The 22257-nt window shown below is 42.4% G+C and overlaps 1 protein-coding gene across 1 annotated transcript in view; it reads left to right on the forward strand.

Moving 5' to 3' along the window:
* Positions 1–18848, forward strand: part of LOC143764773 (transmembrane protein 238-like) — a 94986-nt gene extending 76138 nt beyond the window's left edge. The window contains exon 2 of the mRNA XM_077250720.1: positions 18528–18848. The gene's annotated coding sequence lies outside the window, so the exon portion shown is untranslated. The remainder of the gene's footprint in view (positions 1–18527) is intronic.
* The last annotated feature ends 3409 nt before the right edge of the window (positions 18849–22257 follow it).

Genomic DNA, 22257 nt, shown 5'->3' on the forward strand with positions numbered 1-22257 from the left:
CTACATGGACTGTGTTATATACTACGTGGTCTGTGTTATATTCTACATGGGCAATGCTATATACTACATGGGCAGTGTTATATGCTGCGTGGCCAGTGTTATATACTGCGTGGCCACTGTTATATACTGCGTGGGCAGTGTTATATACTATGTGGGCAATGTTATATACTACGTGGGCTGTTATAAAATACATGGCTGCTATCTATTACATGGACTGTGTTATATACTACGTGGGCTGTGTTATATACTACATGGGCAGTCCTATATACTATGTGGGCAGAGTTATATACTGCGTGGGCAGTGTTCTATACTACGTGTGCAATGTTATATAATATGTGGGCAATGTTATATACTACGTGGCTGCTATGTATTACTTGGGCAGTGTTATATAATATGTGGCCAGTGTTGTATACTGCGTGGGCTGTGTTATATACTACGTGGGCTGTGTTATGTACTACATGGGCAGTGTTACATAGTATGTGGGCGGTGTTATCGTGAGCAGTGTTATATATTATGTTGCCAGTGTTATATACTACATGAGCTGTGTTATATACTACGTGGGCTGTGTTATATACTACTTGGCTGCTATTTATTTCGTGGGCTGTGCTATATACTACTTGGCCAGTGTTATATACTACATGGACTGTGTTATATACTATGTGGTCTGTTGTTGTGAAATTGGATTCTGGGCTCCCCCGGTGGCCACTTGTGGAATTGAACTTGTGTGCATCATCCCCTCTGTTCACCTGCTCCTATCAGGATGTGGGAGTCGCTATATAACCTTGCTCCTCTGTCAGTTTCATGCCGGTCAACAATGTAATCAGAAGCCTTTCTGTGCATGTTCCTGCTACTAGACAACTCCCAGCTAAGTTGGACTTTTGTCCTTGTGTATTTTTGCATTTTGTTCCTGTTCACAGCTGCTGTTTCGTTACTGTGTCTGGAAAGCTCTTGTGATCGGAAATTGCCACTCTGGTGTTATGAGTTAATGCTAGAGTCTTAAAGTAATTTCTGGATGGTGTTTTGATAGGGTTTTCTGCTGACCATGAAAGTGCCCTTTCTGTCTTCCTGCTATCTAGTAAGCGGACCTCGATTTTGCTAAACCTATTTTCATACTACGTTTGTCATTTCATCTAAAATCACCGCCAATATATGTGGGGGCCTCTGTCTGCCTTTTGGGAAAATTTCTCTAGAGGTGAGCCAGGACTGTCTTTTCCTCTGCTAGGATTAGGTAGTTCTCCGGCTGGCGCTGGGCATCTAGGAATAAAAAAACGTAGGCATGCTACCCGGCCACTTCTAGTTGTGCGGCAGGTTTAGTTCATGGTCAGTATAGTTTCCATCTTCCAAGAGCTAGTTCTCATATATGCTGGGCTATGTTCTCTCGCCATTGAGAATCATGACAGTTTGACCGGCCCAAAAAAGGGTTAAATTACTGGCTGAGAAAGGAGAGAAAAAAGAAGTCTGCTACATTTTTTTTTTTTTTTTTTTTTTTTCCCCTCTAGTTCTGAGTGTGCTCTTAATTGAATCACTTGCTAGTCTGCCTATACTGCAGCCTTCCTCTCTTTCTCTCCTTCTAATCCTTGAATGGCTCTGTGTTCACCTGTTTCAAATGGATCTTCAGAGTGTAGCTACAGGTTTGAATAATCTCGCCACAAAGGTACAAAATTTGCAAGATTTTGTTGTTCATGCACCTATGTCTGAGCCTAGAATTCCTTTGCCTGAATTCTTCTCGGGGAATAGATCTCACTTTCAAAATTTTAAAAATAATTGCAAATTGTTTTTGTCCCTGAAGTCTCGCTCTGCCGGAGACCCTGCACAGCAGGTCAGGATTGTAATTTCCTTGCTCCGGGGCGACCCTCAAGACTGGGCTTTTGCATTGGCACCAGGGGATCCTGCGTTGCTCAATGTGGATGCGTTTTTTCTGGCCTTGGGGTTGCTTTATGAGGAACCTCATTTAGAGCTTCAGGCGGAAAAGGCCTTGATGTCCTTGTCTCAGGGGCAAGATGAAGCTGAAATATACTGCCAAAAATTCCGCAAATGGTCTGTGCTTACTCAGTGGAATGAGTGCGCCCTGGCGGCGATTTTCAGAGAAGGTCTCTCTGATGCCATTAAGGATGTTATGGTGGGGTTCCCTGTGCCTGCGAGTCTGAATGAGTCCATGACGATGGCTATTCAGATCGATAGGCGTCTGCGGGAGCGCAAACCTGTGCACCATTTGGCGGTGTCTACTGAGAAAACGCCAGAAAATATGCAATGTGATAGAATTCTGTCCAGAAGCGAGCGGCAGAATTTTAGACGAAAAAATGGGTTGTGCTTCTATTGTGGTGATTCAACTCATGTTATATCAGCATGCTTTAAGCGTACTAAGAAGCCTGACAAGTCTGTTTCAATTAGCACTTTACAGTCTAAGTTTATTCTATCTGTGACCCTGATTTGTTCTTTGTCATCTATTACCGCGGACGCCTATGTCGACTCTGGCGCTGCTTTGAGTCTTATGGATTGGTCCTTTGCCAAACGCTGTGGGTATGATTTGGAGCCATTGGAGGCTCCGATACCTCTGAAAGGGATTGACTCCACCCCATTGGCTAGTAATAAACCACAATACTGGACACAAGTGACTATGCGTGTTAATCCGGATCACCAGGAGGTTATTCGCTTTCTGGTGCTGTATAATCTACATGATGTTTTGGTGCTGGGATTGCCATGGCTGCAATCTCATAACCCAGTCCTCGACTGGAGAGCTATGTCTGTGTTAAGCTGGGGATGTAAAGGAACTCAAGGGGACGTACCTTTTTCCATTTCATCATCTATTCCCTCTGAGATTCCTGAATTCTTGTCTGACTTTCGTGACGTTTTTGAAGAACCCAAGGTTGGTTCACTACCTCCGCACCGGGAGTGCGATTGTGCCATAGACTTGATCCCGGGTAGTAAATACCCTAAGGGTCGTTTATTTAATCTGTCTGTGCCTGAACACGCTGCTATGCGAGAATATATAAAGGAGTCCTTGGAAAAGGGACATATTCGTCCTTCGTCATCTCCCTTAGGAGCCGGTTTTTTCTTTGTGTCTAAGAAAGACGGCTCTTTGAGGCCGTGTATTGATTATCGACTTTTGAATAAAATCACGGTTAAATATCAATATCCGTTACCACTGCTTACTGATTTGTTTGCTCGTATAAAGGGGGCCAAGTGGTTCTCTAAGATTGATCTCCGTGGGGCGTATAATTTGGTGCGAATCAAGCAGGGGGATGAGTGGAAAACCGCATTTAATACGCCCGAGGGCCATTTTGAGTATTTGGTGATGCCTTTTGGTCTTTCAAATGCCCCTTCAGTCTTCCAGTCCTTTATGCATGACATTTTCCGCGATTATTTGGATAAATTTATGATTGTGTATCTGGATGATATTCTGATTTTTTCGGATGACTGGGACTCTCATGTCCAGCAGGTCAGGAGGGTTTTTCAGGTTTTGCGGTCTAATTCCTTGTGTGTGAAGGGTTCTAAGTGTGTTTTTGGGGTTCAAAAGATTTCCTTCTTGGGATACATTTTTTCCCCCTCTTCCATCGAGATGGATCCTGTCAAGGTTCAGGCTATTGGTGATTGGACGCAACCCTCTTCTCTTAAGAGTCTTCAGAAGTTTTTGGGCTTTGCTAACTTTTATCGTCGATTTATTGCTGGTTTTTCTGATGTTGTGAAACCATTGACTGATTTGACTAAGAAGGGTGCTGATGTTGCTGATTGGTCCCCTGACGCTGTGGAGGCCTTTCGGGAGCTCAAGCGCCGCTTTTCTTCCGCCCCAGTGTTGCGTCAGCCTGATGTTGCTCTTCCTTTTCAGGTTGAGGTCGACGCTTCTGAAATCGGAGCTGGGGCGGTGTTGTCGCAGAGAAGTTCCGACTGCTCCGTGATGAGACCTTGTGCTTTTTTTTCCCGTAAATTTTCGCCCGCCGAGCGGAATTATGATATTGGGAATCGGGAGCTTTTGGCCATGAAGTGGGCTTTTGAGGAGTGGCGTCACTGGCTTGAGGGGGCCAGACATCAGGTGGTGGTATTGACTGACCACAAAAATTTAATTTACCTTGAGTCTGCCAGGCGCCTGAATCCTAGACAGGCGCGCTGGTCGTTGTTTTTCTCTCGGTTTAATTTTGTGGTGTCTTACCTACCGGGTTCTAAGAATGTTAAGGCGGATGCCCTTTCTAGGAGTTTTGAGCCTGACTCCCCTGGTAATTCTGAGCCCACAGGTATCCTTAAAGATGGAGTGATATTGTCTGCCGTTTCTCCAGACCTGCGGCGGGCCTTGCAGGAGTTTCAGGCGGATAGACCTGATCGTTGCCCACCTGGTAGACTGTTTGTTCCTGATGATTGGACCAGTAGAGTCATCTCTGAGGTTCATTCTTCTGCGTTGGCAGGTCATCCTGGAATCTTTGGTACCAGGGATTTGGTGGCAAGGTCCTTCTGGTGGCCTTCCCTGTCACGAGATGTGCGAGGCTTTGTGCAGTCTTGTGACGTTTGTGCTCGGGCCAAGGCTTGTTGTTCTCGGGCTAGTGGATTGTTGTTACCCTTGCCTATCCCGAAGAGGCCTTGGACGCACATCTCGATGGATTTTATTTCGGATCTGCCTGTTTCTCAGAAGATGTCTGTCATCTGGGTGGTGTGTGACCGTTTCTCTAAGATGGTCCATCTGGTTCCCTTGCCTAAGTTGCCTTCTTCTTCCGAGTTGGTTCCTCTGTTTTTTCAAAATGTTGTTCGTTTGCATGGTATTCCGGAGAATATCGTTTCTGACAGAGGGACCCAATTCGTGTCTAGATTTTGGCGGGCATTCTGTGCTAGGATGGGCATAGATTTGTCTTTTTCGTCTGCTTTCCATCCTCAGACTAATGGCCAGACCGAGCGGACTAATCAGACCTTGGAGACATATTTGAGGTGTTTTGTGTCTGCGGATCAGGATGATTGGGTTGCTTTTTTGCCTTTGGCGGAGTTCGCCCTCAATAATCGGGCCAGCTCTGCCACCTTGGTGTCCCCGTTTTTCTGTAATTCGGGGTTTCATCCTCGATTTTCCTCCGGTCAAGTGGAATCTTCGGATTGTCCTGGAGTGGATGCTGTGGTGGAGAGGTTGCATCAGATTTGGGGGCAGGTGGTGGACAATTTGAAGTTGTCCCAGGAGAAGACTCAGCTTTTTGCCAACCGCCGTCGTCGTGTTGGTCCTCGGCTTTGTGTTGGGGACTTGGTGTGGTTGTCTTCTCGTTTTGTCCCTATGAGGGTTTCTTCTCCTAAGTTTAAGCCTCGGTTCATCGGCCCGTACAAGATATTGGAGATTCTTAACCCTGTGTCCTTCCGTTTGGACCTCCCTGCATCCTTTTCGATTCATAATGTTTTTCATCGGTCATTGTTGCGCAGGTATGAGGTACCGGCTGTGCCTTCCGTTGAGCCTCCTACTCCGGTGTTGGTTGAGGGTGAGTTGGAGTACGTTGTGGAAAAGATCTTAGACTCTCGTGTTTCCAGACGGAAACTCCAGTATCTGGTCAAATGGAAGGGATACGGTCGGGAGGATAATTCTTGGGTCACTGCCTCTGATGTTCATGCCTCCGATCTTGTCCGTGCCTTTCATAGGGCTCATCCTGATCGCCCTGGTGAGGGTTCGGTGCTCCCTCCTTGAGGGGGGGGTACTGTTGTGAAATTGGATTCTGGGCTCCCCCGGTGGCCACTTGTGGAATTGAACTTGTGTGCATCATCCCCTCTGTTCACCTGCTCCTATCAGGATGTGGGAGTCGCTATATAACCTTGCTCCTCTGTCAGTTTCATGCCGGTCAACAATGTAATCAGAAGCCTTTCTGTGCATGTTCCTGCTACTAGACAACTCCCAGCTAAGTTGGACTTTTGTCCTTGTGTATTTTTGCATTTTGTTCCTGTTCACAGCTGCTGTTTCGTTACTGTGTCTGGAAAGCTCTTGTGATCGGAAATTGCCACTCTGGTGTTATGAGTTAATGCTAGAGTCTTAAAGTAATTTCTGGATGGTGTTTTGATAGGGTTTTCTGCTGACCATGAAAGTGCCCTTTCTGTCTTCCTGCTATCTAGTAAGCGGACCTCGATTTTGCTAAACCTATTTTCATACTACGTTTGTCATTTCATCTAAAATCACCGCCAATATATGTGGGGGCCTCTGTCTGCCTTTTGGGAAAATTTCTCTAGAGGTGAGCCAGGACTGTCTTTTCCTCTGCTAGGATTAGGTAGTTCTCCGGCTGGCGCTGGGCATCTAGGAATAAAAAAACGTAGGCATGCTACCCGGCCACTTCTAGTTGTGCGGCAGGTTTAGTTCATGGTCAGTATAGTTTCCATCTTCCAAGAGCTAGTTCTCATATATGCTGGGCTATGTTCTCTCGCCATTGAGAATCATGACAGTCTGTGTTATATACTACATGGGCAGTGCTATATACTATGTGGGCAGTGTTATATGCTGCATGGGCAGTGTTATATAGTATGTGGGCAATGTTATATACTACGTGAGCTGTTATAAAATATGTGGCTGCTATCTATTACGTGGGCAGTGTTATATACTATGTGGCCAGTGTGATATACTGTGTGGCCATTCTTATATACTATGTGGGCTGTGTTATATACTACATGGGCAGTGTTATATACTATGTGGGCAGTGTTAACCTGGGCAGTGTTATATACTACGTGGCCAGTGTTATATACTGCGTGGGCTGTGTTATATACTACTTGGCCAGTGTTATATACTATGTGGGCTGTGTTATATACTACAAGGGCTGTGTTATATACTACATGGGCAGTCCTATATACTACGTGGGCAGAGTTATATACTGCGTGGCCTGTGTTACATACTGCATGGGCAGTGTTCTATACTACATGGGCAATGTTATATACTATGTGGGCAATGTTATATACTATGTGGGCTGTTATATACTACATGGCTGCTATGTATTACGTGGGCAGTGTTATGTACTACGTGGCCAGTGTTATATACTGTGTGGGCGGTTATATACTACATGGCCAGTGTTATATACTACGTGGGCAGTGTTAACATGGGCAGTGTTATATACTATGCTGCCAGTGTTAGGCTACGTTCACATTAGCGGCGGGCGCCGCAGCGTCGGGCGCCGCAGCGGCGCCGCATGCGTCATGCGCCCCTATATTTAACATGGGGGCACATGGACATGCGTCGCACTTGCGTTTTGCGCCGCATGCGTCGCTGCGGCGCCCGCGTCTGGGCGCAGAGGACGCAGCAAGTTGCATTTTTGCTGCGTCCAAATTCAATTAAAAAAAGGACGCATGCGGCGCAAAACGCAGCGTTGTGCATGCGTTTTGCTGCGTTTTTGTTTGCGTTGTGCGCTGCGGCGCCGACGCTGCGGCGCACAACGCAAATGTGAACGTAGCCTTATATACTACATGGGCTGTGTTATATACTACGTGGGATGTTTTATATACTATGTGGGCTGTGTTATATACTACTTGGCTGCTATCTATTACGTGGGCTGTGTTATATACTACTTGGCCAGTGATATATACTACATGGACTGTGTTATATACTATGTGGTCTGTGTTATATACTACATGGGCAGTGCTTTATACTACATGGGCAGTGTTATATGCCGCGTGGCCTGTGTTATATACTGCGTGGGCAGTGTTATATACTATGTGGGTAATGTTATATACTGCATGGGCTGCTATAAAATACGTGGCTGCTATCTATTACGTGGGCTGTGCTATATACTACATGGGCAGTGCTATATACTATGTGGGTAGTGTTATATACTGCGTGGCCTGTGTTATATACTGCGTGGACAGTGTTATATACTATGTGGGCAATGTTATATACTACATGGGCAATGTTATATACTACATGGGCTGTGTTACATACTACATGGCTGCTATCTATTATGTGGGCAGTGTTATACACTATGTGGCCAGTGTTATGTACTGCATGGGCTGTGTTATATACTACTTGGCCAGTGTTATATACTACATGGGCTGTTATATATTACATGGGCAGTCCTATATACTACGTGGGCAGGGTTATATACTGCATGGCCTGTGTTATATACTGCATGGGCAGTGTTCTATAATACATGGGCAATGTTACATACTATGTGGGCAATGTAATATACTACGTGGGCTGTTATATACTATGTGGCTGCTATGTATTACGTGGGCATTGTTATATACTATGTGGCCAGTGTTATATACTGTGTGGGCTGTTATATACTATGTGGCCAGTGTTATATACTATGTGGGCTGTGTTATATACTATGTGGACTGTGTTATATACTATGTGGGCTGTGTTATATACTACTTGGCTGCTATCTATTACGTGGGCTGTGTTATATACTACTTGGCCAGTGATCTATACTACATGGACTGTGTTATATACTACGTGGTCTGTGTTATATTCTACATGGGCAATGCTATATACTACGTGGGCAGTGTTATATGCTGCGTGGCCAGTGTTATATACTGCGTGGCCAGTGTTATATACTGCGTGGGCAGTGTTATATACTATGTGGGCGTTATATACTACGTGGGCTGTTATAAAATACATGGCTGCTATCTATTACGTGGACTGTGTTATATACTACGTGGGCTGTGTTATATACTACATGGGCAGTCCTATATACTATGTGGGCAGAGTTATATACTGTGTGGGCAGTGTTCTATACTACGTGTGCAATGTTATATACTATGTGGGCAATGTTATATACTACGTGGGCTGTTATATACTACGTGGCTGCTATGTATTACTTGGGCAGTGTTATATAATATGTGGCCAGTGTTGTATACTGTGTGGGCTGTGTTATATACTACGTGGCCAGTGTTGTATACTTCGTGGGCTGTGTTATATACTATGTGGGCTGTATTATATACTACATGGGCAGTGTTACATAGTATGTGGGCAGTGTTATCGTGAGCAGTGTTATATATTATGTTGCCAGTGTTATATACTACATGAGCTGTGTTATATACTACGTGGGCTGTGTTATATACTACTTAGCTGCTATTTATTTCGTGGGCTGTGTTATATACTACTTGGCCAGTGTTATATACTACATGGACTGTGTTATATACTATGTGGTCTGTGTTATATACTACATGGGCAGTGCTATATACTATGTGGGCAGTGTTATATGCTGCATGGGCAGTGTTATATACTATGTGGGCAATGTTATATACTACGTGAGCTGTTATAAAATATGTGGTTGCTATCTATTACGTGGGCAGTGTTATATACTATGTGGCCAGTGTGATATACTGTGTGGCCATTGTTATATACTATGTGGGCTGTGTTATATACTACATGGGCAGTGTTATATACTATGTGGGCAGTGTTAACCTGGGCAGTGTTATATGCTATGTGGCCAGTGTTATATTCTACGTGGGCTGTGTTATATACTACGTGGGCTGTGTTATATACTACGTGGGCTGTGTTATACACTACTTGGCTGCTATCTATTACGTGGGCTGTGTTATATACTGCTTGGCCAGTGTTATATACTACATGGACTGTGTTATATACTACATGGTCTGTGTTATATGCTACATGGGCAGTGCTATATACTACACGGGCAGTGTTTTATGCTGCGTGGGCAGTGTTATATACTATGTGGGCAATGTTATATACTACGTGGGCTGTTATAAAATACGTGGCTGCTATCTATTACGTGGGCAGTGTTATACACTACGCGGCCAGTGTGATATACTGTGTGGCCATTGTTATATACTACATGGGCAGTGTTATATACTATGTGGGCAGTTTTAACCTGGGCAGTGTTATATACTATGTGGCCAGCGTTATATTCTACATGGGCTGTGTTATATACTGCGTTACCAGTGTTATATACTACATTGGCTGTGTTATATACTATGTGGGCTGTGATATATACTACGTGGGCAGTGTTAAATACTATGTGGCCAGTGTTATATAATATGTGGGCTGTGTTATATACTACGTGGCCAATGTTATATACTGCATGGGCTGTGTTATATACTGCATGGGCTGTGTTATATACTACATGGGCAATGTTATACACTACGTGGGCAATGTTATATGCTACATGGGCTGTGTTATATACTACGTGGCTGCTATCGTTTACATGGGAAGTATTATATACTACTTGGTCAGTGTTATATACTGCGTGGGCTGTGTTATATACTACATGGCCAGTGTTATATGCTACATGAGCCGTGTTATATACTACGTGGGCTGTGTTATATACTACATGGGCAGTGCTATATACTACGTGAACAGTGTTATATACTGCATGGCCTGTGTTATATACTGTGTGGGCAGTGTTATATACTATGTGGGCAATGTTATATGCTATGTGGGCTGTGTTATATACTACGTGGCTGCTATCTGTTATGTGGGCAGTGTTATATACTACGTGGCCAGTGTTATATACTATGTGGGCAGTGTTGTATACTGCGTGGGCTGTTATATACTACGTGGGCTGTGTTATATACTACGTGGGCTGTGCTATATATTACGTGGGCTGTGTTATATACTATGTGACTGTGCTATATACTACGTGGCTGTGTTATATACTACGTGGCTCCTATATACTACATGGCTGTGCTATATACTACATGACTGTCTGTGTTACATGGCCTCTGCTATATAATATGTGGCTGCTATATATATACATTCATACATACATATTCTAGAAAACCCGATGCGTTAGAATCGGGCCACCATCTAGTATATATATATTTGTCTAATAAACTGCAAAATTACTCTTCCACTGTGGAGCTCCTTCCTTTATACAGGAGTGCAGTGTTTATATTAATCAATATGCAAAAGAGGGCTTACCTTAATTTCTGACATGACTGCAGCAGCTGAAATATCCATGGGCAATTATTGAAGTTGTGACAATCACAACCCTTTCAGGTGAGCAACGCCACAACTTACTTCTCATCTTCTCATCTGTACCTTTCAATATCACCTTAGATGCACTTGTCTCCCTCTCATTTTTTTCTCATCATTCTTTGTCTTCTGATTCAGTGCCTTGACTGTCCTCCTTTTTCTGACATGGTTACCTTGACTTATCTTGCTTCTGGTTTGCTCATCAAGCCAGCACCCCTTCTATGGAAACAATTCAGTGGACCCAATGTTAGACCAGATCTTGGGGTTAAATAGCAATGGCTGGGGTTCCTCTTCAATCCAGGAAGCCTTTTGAGTCTTCAGCCTCTGACAGTCATTACATTATGATGATTATCTATTTTGTTTATGTGTTTGCACTATTGAAAATCCAAATTAAAATTGCTTGATGAAACAAAATACAAAAAATGTTTATGTCTAGAGAAGTACATATGCAGTCATGGCCAAAAGTGTTAGCATCCTTAAAATTGTTCCAGAAAATGGAGTATTTCTCCTAGAAAATTATTGCAATAACAGATGTTTTGTCATTCACGTTTATTTCCTTTGTGTGTATTTGAACAACACAAGAAAAAACTGATAAAAGGAAATTGGACATAATTTCACTCAAAACCCTAAAAATGGGTAGAACAAAATTGTTGGCACCCTCACCTTAATATCTGGTTGCACAGCCTTTGGAATACATGCCTGCTATCAATCACTTACAATCAACATCAACAAGCTTCTTTACACCTCAACTGGAATTTTAAACCACTCTTCTTTTGCAAACTCATCCAAGTCTCTCATATTTGAAGGGTGCCGTCTCCCAACAGCAATTTTAAGATCTCTCCACAGGTGTTCAATAGGATTTATATCCGTCTCATTGCTGGCCACTTCAGAGCACTCCAGCTCTTTGTTTCCATCAATTGCTGGGTGATTCTTGAAGGATGTTTGGGGTGATTGTCTTGCTGGAAACCCCATGAGCTATGATGCAAACTCAGCTTTCTGACCCTGGGCAGTACATTGCAACCCAAATTTTTTTGGTAATTTTCAGATTTCATGATGCCTTGCACACAGACAAGGCAGAGCCAGTGCTAGAGGCAGCAAAGCAACCCCAAAACATCTTTGAACCTCCACCATGTTTGACTATAAGTACAGTGGTCTTTTCTTTGTAGGCCTCATTTTGTTTTCAGGAATAAGTAGAATGAAGTGCTTTACCATAAAGCTTTATATTGGTCTCATCTGTCCACCACAATACAATACCACAGAAGAACTTTGGCTTCTTAATGTACATTTTGGCAAATATGCAGTCTAGCATCTTTATGTCTCTTTGTCAGAGGTAACAATAATAATAATCTATTTATAAAGCACCAACATATTCCGCAGCACTTTACAGTTTGCACACATTAGCATCGCTGTCCCCGATGGGGCTCACAATTTAAATTCCCTATCAGTATGTCTTTTGGAATGGGTGAGGAAACCGGAGTGCCCGGAGGAAACCCATGCAAACACGGGGAGAACATACAAACTCCTTGCAGATGTTGTCCTTGGTGAGATGTGAACCCAGGACTCCAGCACTGCAAAGCTGCAGTGTTAACCACTGAGCCACCGTGATGGAGGGAGGTGGGGTCCTCCTGGGTCTCCTGCCATAGCAATTCATTTAAATCAAATGTCGACGGATAGTTTGCACTGACACTGATGCATCCTGAGCTTGCAGGACAGCTTAAATTTCTTTGTAACTTGATTGGGGCTGCTCATCCACCTTCTGTACTATTCTGTGTTGCACCCTTTGATCAATTTTAATCTGTCATCCACATCCATGGAGATTAGGTACAGTAACATGGGTTGTAAACTTCTTCATTATGTTGCGCACCATGGACAAAGGAACATCATAATCTCTGGAGATGGACCTTGAGATTTTTTATATTTTTCAACAATTTTGGTTCTCAAGACCTCAGGCAGTTCTTTTCTTTCTGTTCTCAATGCTTAGCATGGCACACATAGACACATGATTCAAAGTCGTCTTCTTTCCTTTTTATATAGTTTCAAGTATGATTTTATTACTCAGCTAGACTAGCGGTGGACTCCGCGTCTGGCGGCATGCACGCCTACACCTCGCTCTCTTAAAGCACTTCTCTCTGAATACCTCGGCTGTGGTCCCCCAGCATAGAATTTGTGTGGCCCACTGACTTCCGGCCCCATTCATCACATGTATTCCGTATACGTAACTGAAGAAGGTTCATGTTGAACCGAAACGTTTTGAGTATACTGCAAAATAAATTCTTCTGTTCCAAGCATCCTAAGTTGAGTGCTAAGTTTTATGTTGATTATATATCCCTTCAGAGGCATGATTTTTTTTATATTTTCACTTTGGTTTAATTTCCACAGCTTCTAAGAGCAATAACTATTTTATTTTTCTGTCGGCATAGCCATAGCCATATTTTTCATCCAACAAGCTGTAGTTTTTAATGAAACTATTCATGTTACTATATACTATATAATGTACTGAAAAACAGCAAATAATTCCAAATGGGGTAGAAGTGAAAAAAAAAAAAAAACCATTCTACCATTGGTTTATGAGTCTTGTTTTTACAATATTCATTTCACTGCAAAAATGACAGGTTAACTTTGCTTTGTTTCACTATTGTAAAGTTTCTGATCTCTTATATAAATGTACAAGCACAGCAGGCATACATTGACACCTTGAGTATACCTAGATCTTGTTGCATGGTGATGGAGGCAATCTATTGAGTTAAGCTTTGCCGAGTGATAACATTTAAAGAGTCAAACCATTTTGACAAGAGTCAGGTTTGATTGCCGCAGGTGCTCTTGAGTTCACTCCATACATGCAGAGCACACATGTAAGGCAAGGGGAAAATTAACCACTTCAAGATCACCCAAATATATGTATATGTGTATGCAGTGCTCAACATAAATGAGTACACCCCTTTTGAAGAGAGAGATGCACAGATATGGCAGAGAAGTATAGGTATGTGAAAGATTTCACTTGCTTCTTACCTTACATGAGTGGTATCTATTGTAAATTCTACAATAGCTCAGAAAGCGGTGACTCCTCAGAGCATACAGTGAATGCGCAGGGGGGATTCAAAAGTCTGCAGTCACACAGAATAACTGCAGACTTCTCATCTGAAAACGGACAGTATACTTTTCCATACATTATTATGGGCATGGCATGGTCCACCATATAGTAATATGGGCACCACATAGTCCTTCATATGGTATTATGGGCACCACGTAACCTTCCATACAGTATTATGGGCACCACATAGTCTTCCATACAGTATTGTGGGCTCCATATCATGTTCCATATAGTATAGGCCCCACATAGTGCTCCATGTAATATAATGGGCTCCATATATTACTCCATACAGTTTAATGGCCCCATATATTACTTTATACAGTATAATGGCCCCACATAATCCTACATGCAGTATAATGGGCGCCATACAGTATAATGAGCCACATATAATGCTTCATACAGTTTAATATGCCCCATATATTGCTCCATACAGTATAATGGGCCCCAAATATTGCTCCATACAGCATAATGGCTTCAAATAGTGTTCCATACGGTATAATAGCCCCATATATTGCTACATGCAGTATAATGAGTCCCATATATTGCTCTATACAGTATAATGGCTCCAATATATGGCTCCATACAATACAATGACTCCACATAGTGCTACATACAATATAACGGGCCCCCTATATTGCTACATACAGAATAATGGGCCGCATATATTACTCCATACAGTAGAATAGCCCCACAGCACTCCATACAGTACAATGACCCTACATAATGCTACATACAGTAAAATGGTGCAATTATTTGTATTATTTATTATTATAGCGCCATTTATTACATGGCGCTTTACATGTGAAAACGGGTTGACATTAAAAAAACAAATGCAATCATTTTGAACAAAATGAGTCACCGACTGGTACAAGAGAAGAGAAGGCCCTGCCCATGAGGGCTCACAGTCTACAAGAGATGGGTGAGGATAAAGTAGGTGAATGTAGAGCTGGTCATGCAGCGGTATGGTGGAATGAGGTTACTGCAGGTTGTACGCATGTCAGAAGAGGTAGGTCTTCAGGTTCCTTTTGAAGGTTTCCATGGTAGGCAAGAAAAAGTCTGATATGTTGGGGTAGAAAGTTCCAGAATAGTGGGGATGCACAGTAGAAATCTTCCATGTGATTGTGGGAAGAGGATATAAGAGGGGAGTAGAGAATGAGATCTTGTGAGGATCGGAGGTTGTGTGCAGGTAAGTACCAGAAGACAAAGTCATAGATGTTTGGAAGAGACAGGTTGTGAATGGCTTTGTATGCCATGGTTAGGTTTTTCATATAGGTTGTGGCTTTATTTATTACCATATCTGTGGTATTTTCCTGATGAAGGAGTCTGTGAACTCTGAAACTCGCTGAATAAAGTCACAACCTATATGACACACGTCTGGACTTTCACTTATTCAGCAGCTCAGAGTAAATCCACATCTTTCCATGTTTTTTTTACGTCGGTTGGTCATCATTGGACCTGCGGATCTGCTGCAGCGAATATTATCATAAGCCATAAACTGGCTTTATCTGGTGAGTACAATCCTATTGTGGCTATCCATTTGAATCACGGATAAGACCCTATTTTGTGCTATTTTTCCAACAGTGTCTAAAGGTACCGTCACATTTAGCGACGCTGCAGCGATCTAGAGAATGATGCCGATCGCTGCAGCGTCGCTGTGTGGTCGCTGGAGAGCTGTCACACAGACAGCTCTCCAGTGACCAACGATGCCAAAGTCCCCGGGTAACCAGGGTAAACATCGGGTTACTAAGCGCAGGGCCGCGCTTAGTAACCCGATGTTTACCCTGGTTACCAGTGTAAATGTAAAAAAAAACAAACACTACATACTTACATTCCAATGTCTGTCGCGTCCCCCAGCGTTCTGCATCCCTGCACTGTAAGTGCCGGCCGTAAAGCAGAGCGGTGACGTCACCGCTGTGCCCTGCTTTACGGCCAGCCGGCGCTGACACAGTGCAGGGAAGCAGAACGCCGGGGGACGCGACAGACATCGGAATGTAAGTATGTAGTGTTTGGTTTTTTTTACATTTACACTGGTAACCAGGGTAAATATCGGGTTACTAAGTGCGGCCCTGCGCTTAGTAACACGATGTTTACCCTGGTTACCAGTGAAGACATCGCTGAATCGGCGTCACACAAGCCGATTCAGCGATGTCAGCGGGAGATCCAGGGACGAAATAAGGTGCTGGCCTTCTAGCTCCAACCAACGATGTCACAGCAGGATCCTGATCGCTGCTGCGTGTCAAACACAACGATATCGCTATCCAGGACGCTGCAACATCACGGATCGCTAGCGATATCGTTGTTAAGTTGTTCAGTGTGAAGGTACCTTAATGGTTAGGGTCTTGAACTGGAGTCTCTAGGTAATGGGAAGGCAGTGAAGGGATTAACAGAGAGGAGAGGCTGGGGAATAGGAAATAGATAGGTGGATTAGTTGGGCAGCAGAGTTTAGGATAGATTGGAAGAGTGCGAGAGTACTAAAGGGGAGGAAACAAAACTGGAGGCTGCTGTAGTCAAAGTGAGAGATGAGGGCATGCGCTAGTGTTTTTGCAAACTCTTCTTTAAGACATGCAGATCCAGGAAATATTTTTGAGTTTGAATTGGCAGGAAGTGAAAAAGGCTTGAATATGACATTTTAAGGAGAGATCAGAGTCAAAGGTTAGCTCAAGGCATTGAGCTAGCAGGACTGGGGAGAGTGAGCAGCTATTGACTTTGATGGTTAGATCTTTTAGGGTGTTCAGTAAGATGGGGGAAAGATAATTAATTCTGTTTTGTCCATGTTAAGTTTTTGAAATCTACAAGAGAAGAAAGATGAAATAGCAGACAGACATTGTGGGATTCTGATTAGTAAGGAGGTGATATTAGGTTCAGAGAGGTAGTTCTATGTGTCATCAGCATAGAGGTGATACTGAAAGCCGTGGGACTCTATTAGCTGTCCCAGGCCAAATATGTAAGCGGAGAAGAGCAGGGGTTCTAGAACAGAATCCTAAGTGACAATGACAGATAAGGGACGAGATGAGGAGCTGGTGTGTGAGTGTGAGATGCTGAATGTCCGGTCTGGTATGAGGAGATTCAAGATAAGGCCAAGTCTTGGATGCCAAGAGATGAGAGAATCTGTAGGAAAAGGAAATGGTCCACTGTGTTGATGGCAGAGGACAGGTCTTCCAGGAGAAGGATAAAGCAGTGTCTCTTGAATTTGGCAATTAGTAGGTTATTGGTGACTTTAGTCTGGGCAGTTTCAGTGGAATGATGTGGTTGGAAGCCAGATTGTAAGCGGTCAAAGAGGGAGTCGGAGGAGAGGTGGGAGGACAGTTCAAAATGGACATATTATTCCAGTAGTTGTGAGGTATAGGGGGAAATGACATTGGGGAGATAGCTAGACAGGGAGGATGGGTCAATGGAGTGCTTTTTGAGAATGGGTGTGATGGAGGCGTGTTTGAAGCGAAGCATAAGGGGAAGACACCAGTTATTAGTGACAGGTTGAAGAGATGGGTTAAGGTTGGGATGAAGTCTGGTTTGAGGTTTGAGATGAAGTGGGATAAGATCAAGTCAAGTGCACAAAGGGTGAGATGTGATTTGGAGAGTAGAGAGGAAAGTTGATATTCCATAATGGCAAAGTTATCAATCTTCTGCTTGAAGAATGAAGCAAAGTCTTCAACTGAGATGAGAGGAGAGGGAGGGGATGCTGGAGGACAGAGGAGAGAATTGAAAGTGTTGAATAGCTATTTAGGGTTGTGAGACAGGAAGGATATAAAAAATGAGAAGTAGGTTTGTTTTTCTGCATTGAGTGTGGACTTAAAAGCAGTGACTATTTGAATGTGATGAAGTGCTTGTTGGAATGGGATGGAAAGTGGAGGACTGTGGGGGTGATGAGAGTGAAAACAAACAGAAACATTGTTTACTATGACTATGTATCCAGTTACCTTCCGTTTCCTTCTGGTTCATTTCTGGTCTAATTCATTGCAGTACATTTAAGTGTTGCACTTATGTGATGCTCAGCAGACTAATGTTTATGCAGACATATTGCTCATAATTTATTTGCTAACAAATGCATTCAGGTGTGAAACAGAAGGGAAAGGCCTGTTCTCATCTTTATCAGATAATTAGAATTGAGCCTGGTGCCAGTTCTGATGCTGAGCCCCCACAACTTATGGGCTCCATAGTGGGGCCCCTGTCTGTCCAAGGCCCCACTGCTTGCTGCTGGTGTGCCAGGTGGTGACACTGGCCCTGGACATGTTGGAAACCTGCGAGTCTACCAAGCTCTTTGAGTGATGGCAGCATCTTCTCTTTGAATATAGAGTAATACATCTGTGAATTCATGATACCATCAATGAAATGTAGCCCCCAACACCACAGCACTCATGCAGCCCCACATAAGGATGTATTGTGTCAACGGAAACACTCAGCCCGGTTGGCTTTCTACTTCTTTAGGTATCTGCATTGAAATTGCATATTGATTTTCTTCAACTGTTCTAATAAGAAGATGTTTAGTTGTTAACTGCCATGTTCAGCCGGGACTTGTGGGTGAGATGATTTCAGTTTCATCTTTGTTAAATTTTTATATCACTTTTGTTACAGTATTCTGAAGAACAAGGATCCTTGGAAGTGATGAAATGACCCTCACAGAGTCCTAATCTCAACCTTATTGAGTCTGTCTGGGATTACATGAGTCAGATGGATTTTCACAAGCCTACGTCCGCAGATGTGGTTAATTCTCCAAAATGATTGGAACAACTTCACTGCCAAGTTCCTTCAAAAACTGTGTGCAAATGCAAGTTTAGATGAATAGGTGATGTTTTGATGACAAAGCCTTATCACACCAGAGGATTTGATTTATATTTCTCTTTTGTTCAACTATTTTGTAATTTTTTCATAAATAAAATATTACCACTTTTTGAAGACACTCTCACTCCCCATATTTTTTCATATGCTTCAAACTTTTGCACAATACTGTATGTGTTACAAAAAAATATTTATTTGGATAGATTAAAATGCAGAGCCCCCTTTATAATGCAGAATTCCAGTATATGACGGTTTGTACTCATCATCAAGACTACAAACTCCCCTAATTACAAAGGGATTTTAAACAACAAAAGTTCTTGGAATGCAGAAATTAAAACAAAAAAGGAATAAAACAAAATCACTATATCTTCAAGGTGTAAAAGAACTTCATTCGGATTAGGTTACAATAAAGCCATTATAAAAATTACATCAATGTCGTCCATGTACAATACCAGGCATGTAAATTGGAAGGAAAATCGGCAATAATTTATATCTGAGTTATGTCATAAAATGCATCATTTCCAGATGTCATAGTAAAATATTCACCTACATGAGTTACGTTTAGCCACAATCTCAACATGGAAAGTGAAAAAGTAATTAACATATAGTTAATACAATTTTTTTTTAATTGAACAAAATTTGATTCAGATTTGCTACAATGTGCTGTAAAAGAACACATGTTAACATTATATGAAGTTTTTAATTTTAAATCAATTATCCCTTTAAGTCTGAAAGCTACAAGTTATAAACTATTGAAGATAAGGTATCGGAATGGCTATATTTCTCATTTAGATGCACTACATGTCTAGGAAATAGAAAACAAATATTCCCACAAGACAGTTCAGCTTACAATAAAATTCTTCCTATAAACATGTATCGTTTCTTTTAGGACTGTCCAGTCACATCAGTTAGAATAAGTGAGATCCCCTAGGAGATGCACAACTGCAGCTATTTTCAGATGTTACATTTGGATGGAGTCTTCTGTCCTTTAAATGACATGCCTTAACCAGGCCATGGAGAGGAATCAGGATTTTTCATTTATTCCCAATGAATTGTTGCGCAAATGTTTCGATGTGCATCTGAAATGTATCCTTATGTTCTTATACTTTTTTCAATAGTGCTACATGTATCATATATCAAACAAAACTGTTGGAAATAATGACTGTTGGTCTATAAAGGCAAAAAAATGGAAATCTCTTTCATGCATCTAAATTATCATGACAGATGTTTGCCAAATTTTGTCTTATCAAGCTGCTTATTATAGTGCTTTGGAACAAGGCACTATACTGTTATTCCATCGTGGATAACTTCTTCTTATTATAGTGCTTTGGAACAAAGCACTATACTGTTATTCCATCGTGGATAACTTCTTCTTATTATAGTGCTTTGGAACAAAGCACTATACTGTTATTCCATCGTGGATAACTTCTTATTATAGTGCTTTGGCACAAAGCACTATACTGTTATTCCATCGTGGATAACTTCTTCTTATTCTTATTATTATAGTGCTTTGGAACAAAGTATTTTTCGTGTCGATCGGATTTGTAGTTTTGGCGCAATTTGCATTTGAAAATGTTTTTTCCCCTCATTGTAATGCATTTCAATAGGGAAATTTTCCCATAGGTTATAATGGCCGGGTTTCTGAGGCAAATTGAAATGTACCTGCCACTTGCAACCTGGCTGATTAGCTCATTGATATGCGCAGTCAGGCCCAGTTACTATGCCAACGCCTGCGAACTGTACATGACCACACCAGCACAGTTTTGCCAGATAATATCAGCTCTTAAAGTGATAGCACAGCACAATTTCAAAGCACTATCTGTAGTCTTATTATAACACAGGTCAACAAAAAAAAAATTTTTTTCTGGTGTCCAAAATATTTTAATGAATTTGGGGTATTTTTGGGGTGCTGATTCTGAATATGCTATCAGTTTTGCCAGATTGGCTCAAGTTTTTGAGATTTTTGGTATCTTATTTATAGCACTTGTTGGTAAATGCGACGCATCATCTCATTAATTTCTTTGGATTAGTACTTGAACTGAGCAGTTCTCAATATAGTTTTGTGTTAATTAGTGTTCTAAAAGTTTGTTCATAGCTTGATTTTTGCACTAACTTTATGTTGTTGTCTGTTTTCCAGTGAAAAGCATGAACTCATCAAGAAGAAGTTGTCTTAACGATCCAGACTCATTCTGTTACATTTGTGGTGAATACACACTGCCAAAACATAGAAGAAACATAACAGACTTCGTAAAAAAAGTGTATTTTGCCTATTTTGGGGTTATGCTTGGGGACCAAGACAAGTTTTGGGCACCACACATAGTGTGCAAAGCATGTATCGAATTATTACGAAAATGGAGCAAAGGACAAAGAAAAAGCTTCAAATTTGGTGTTCCAATGGTGTGGAGAGAGCCAAAAAATCATCATGATGACTGTTATTTCTGTGCAGTGCAAGTGCAAGGATTCAATAAGCATAAGAAACGAAAATGGGAGTAACATGGAATCTGCAAGAAGGCCTGTCCCTCATTGTGAAGATGTGCCTGTACCTGTGTTTACCATAAATAACAGTCATCATGATGATTTTTTGGCTCTCTCCACACCATTGGAACACCAAATTTGAAGCTTTTTCTTTGTCCTTTGCTCCATTTTCGTAATAATTTGATACATGCTTTGCACACTATGTGTGGTGCCCAAAACTTGTCTTGGTCCCCAAGCATAACCCCAAAATAGGCAAAATACACTTTTTTTTACGAAGTCTGTTATGTTTCTTCTATGTTTTGGCAGTGTGTATTCACCACAAATGTAACAGAATGAGTCTGGATCGTTAAGACAACTTCTTCTTGAGGAGTTCATGCTTTCACTGGAAAACAGACAACAACATAAAGTTAGTGCAAAAATCAAGCTATGAACAAACTTTTAGAACACTAATAAACAGAAAACTATATTGAGAACTGCTCAGTTCAAGTACTAATCCAAAGAAATTAATGAGATGATGCGTCGCATTTACCAACAAGTGCTATAAATAAGATACCAAAAATCTCAAAAACTTGAGCCAATCTGGCAAAACTGATGACATATTCAGAATCAGCACCCCAAAAATACCCTAAATTCGATGAAATATCTTTGGCACCAAAAATGCTGTTGACCAGTGTAATTATTGCCCCGCTCACCAAATCGAACCCAGGTTGGCGCCGCCCGCCAAATCGGACCCAGAGTGGCGCCGCCCGCCAAATCGGACCCAGAGTGGCGCCGCCCGCCAAATCGGACCCAGAGTGGCGCCGCCTGCCAAATCGGACCCAGAGTGGCGCCGCCCGCCAAATCGGACCCAGAGTGGCGCCGCCCGCCAAATTGGACCCAGAGTGGCGCCGCCCGCCAAATCGGAACCAGTGTGGTGCCGCCCGCCAAATCGGACCCAGAGTGGCGCCGCCCGCCAAATCGGACCCAGAGTGGCGCCGCCCGCCAAATCGGACCCAGAGTGGCGCCGCCCGCCAAATCGGACCCAGAGTGGCCTCAACCCTGAGGGGCTACA

Source organism: Ranitomeya variabilis, chromosome 4 (genome assembly GCF_051348905.1).
Source record: "Ranitomeya variabilis isolate aRanVar5 chromosome 4, aRanVar5.hap1, whole genome shotgun sequence".
In the NCBI taxonomy this organism is placed as follows: Eukaryota; Metazoa; Chordata; class Amphibia; order Anura; family Dendrobatidae; genus Ranitomeya; species Ranitomeya variabilis.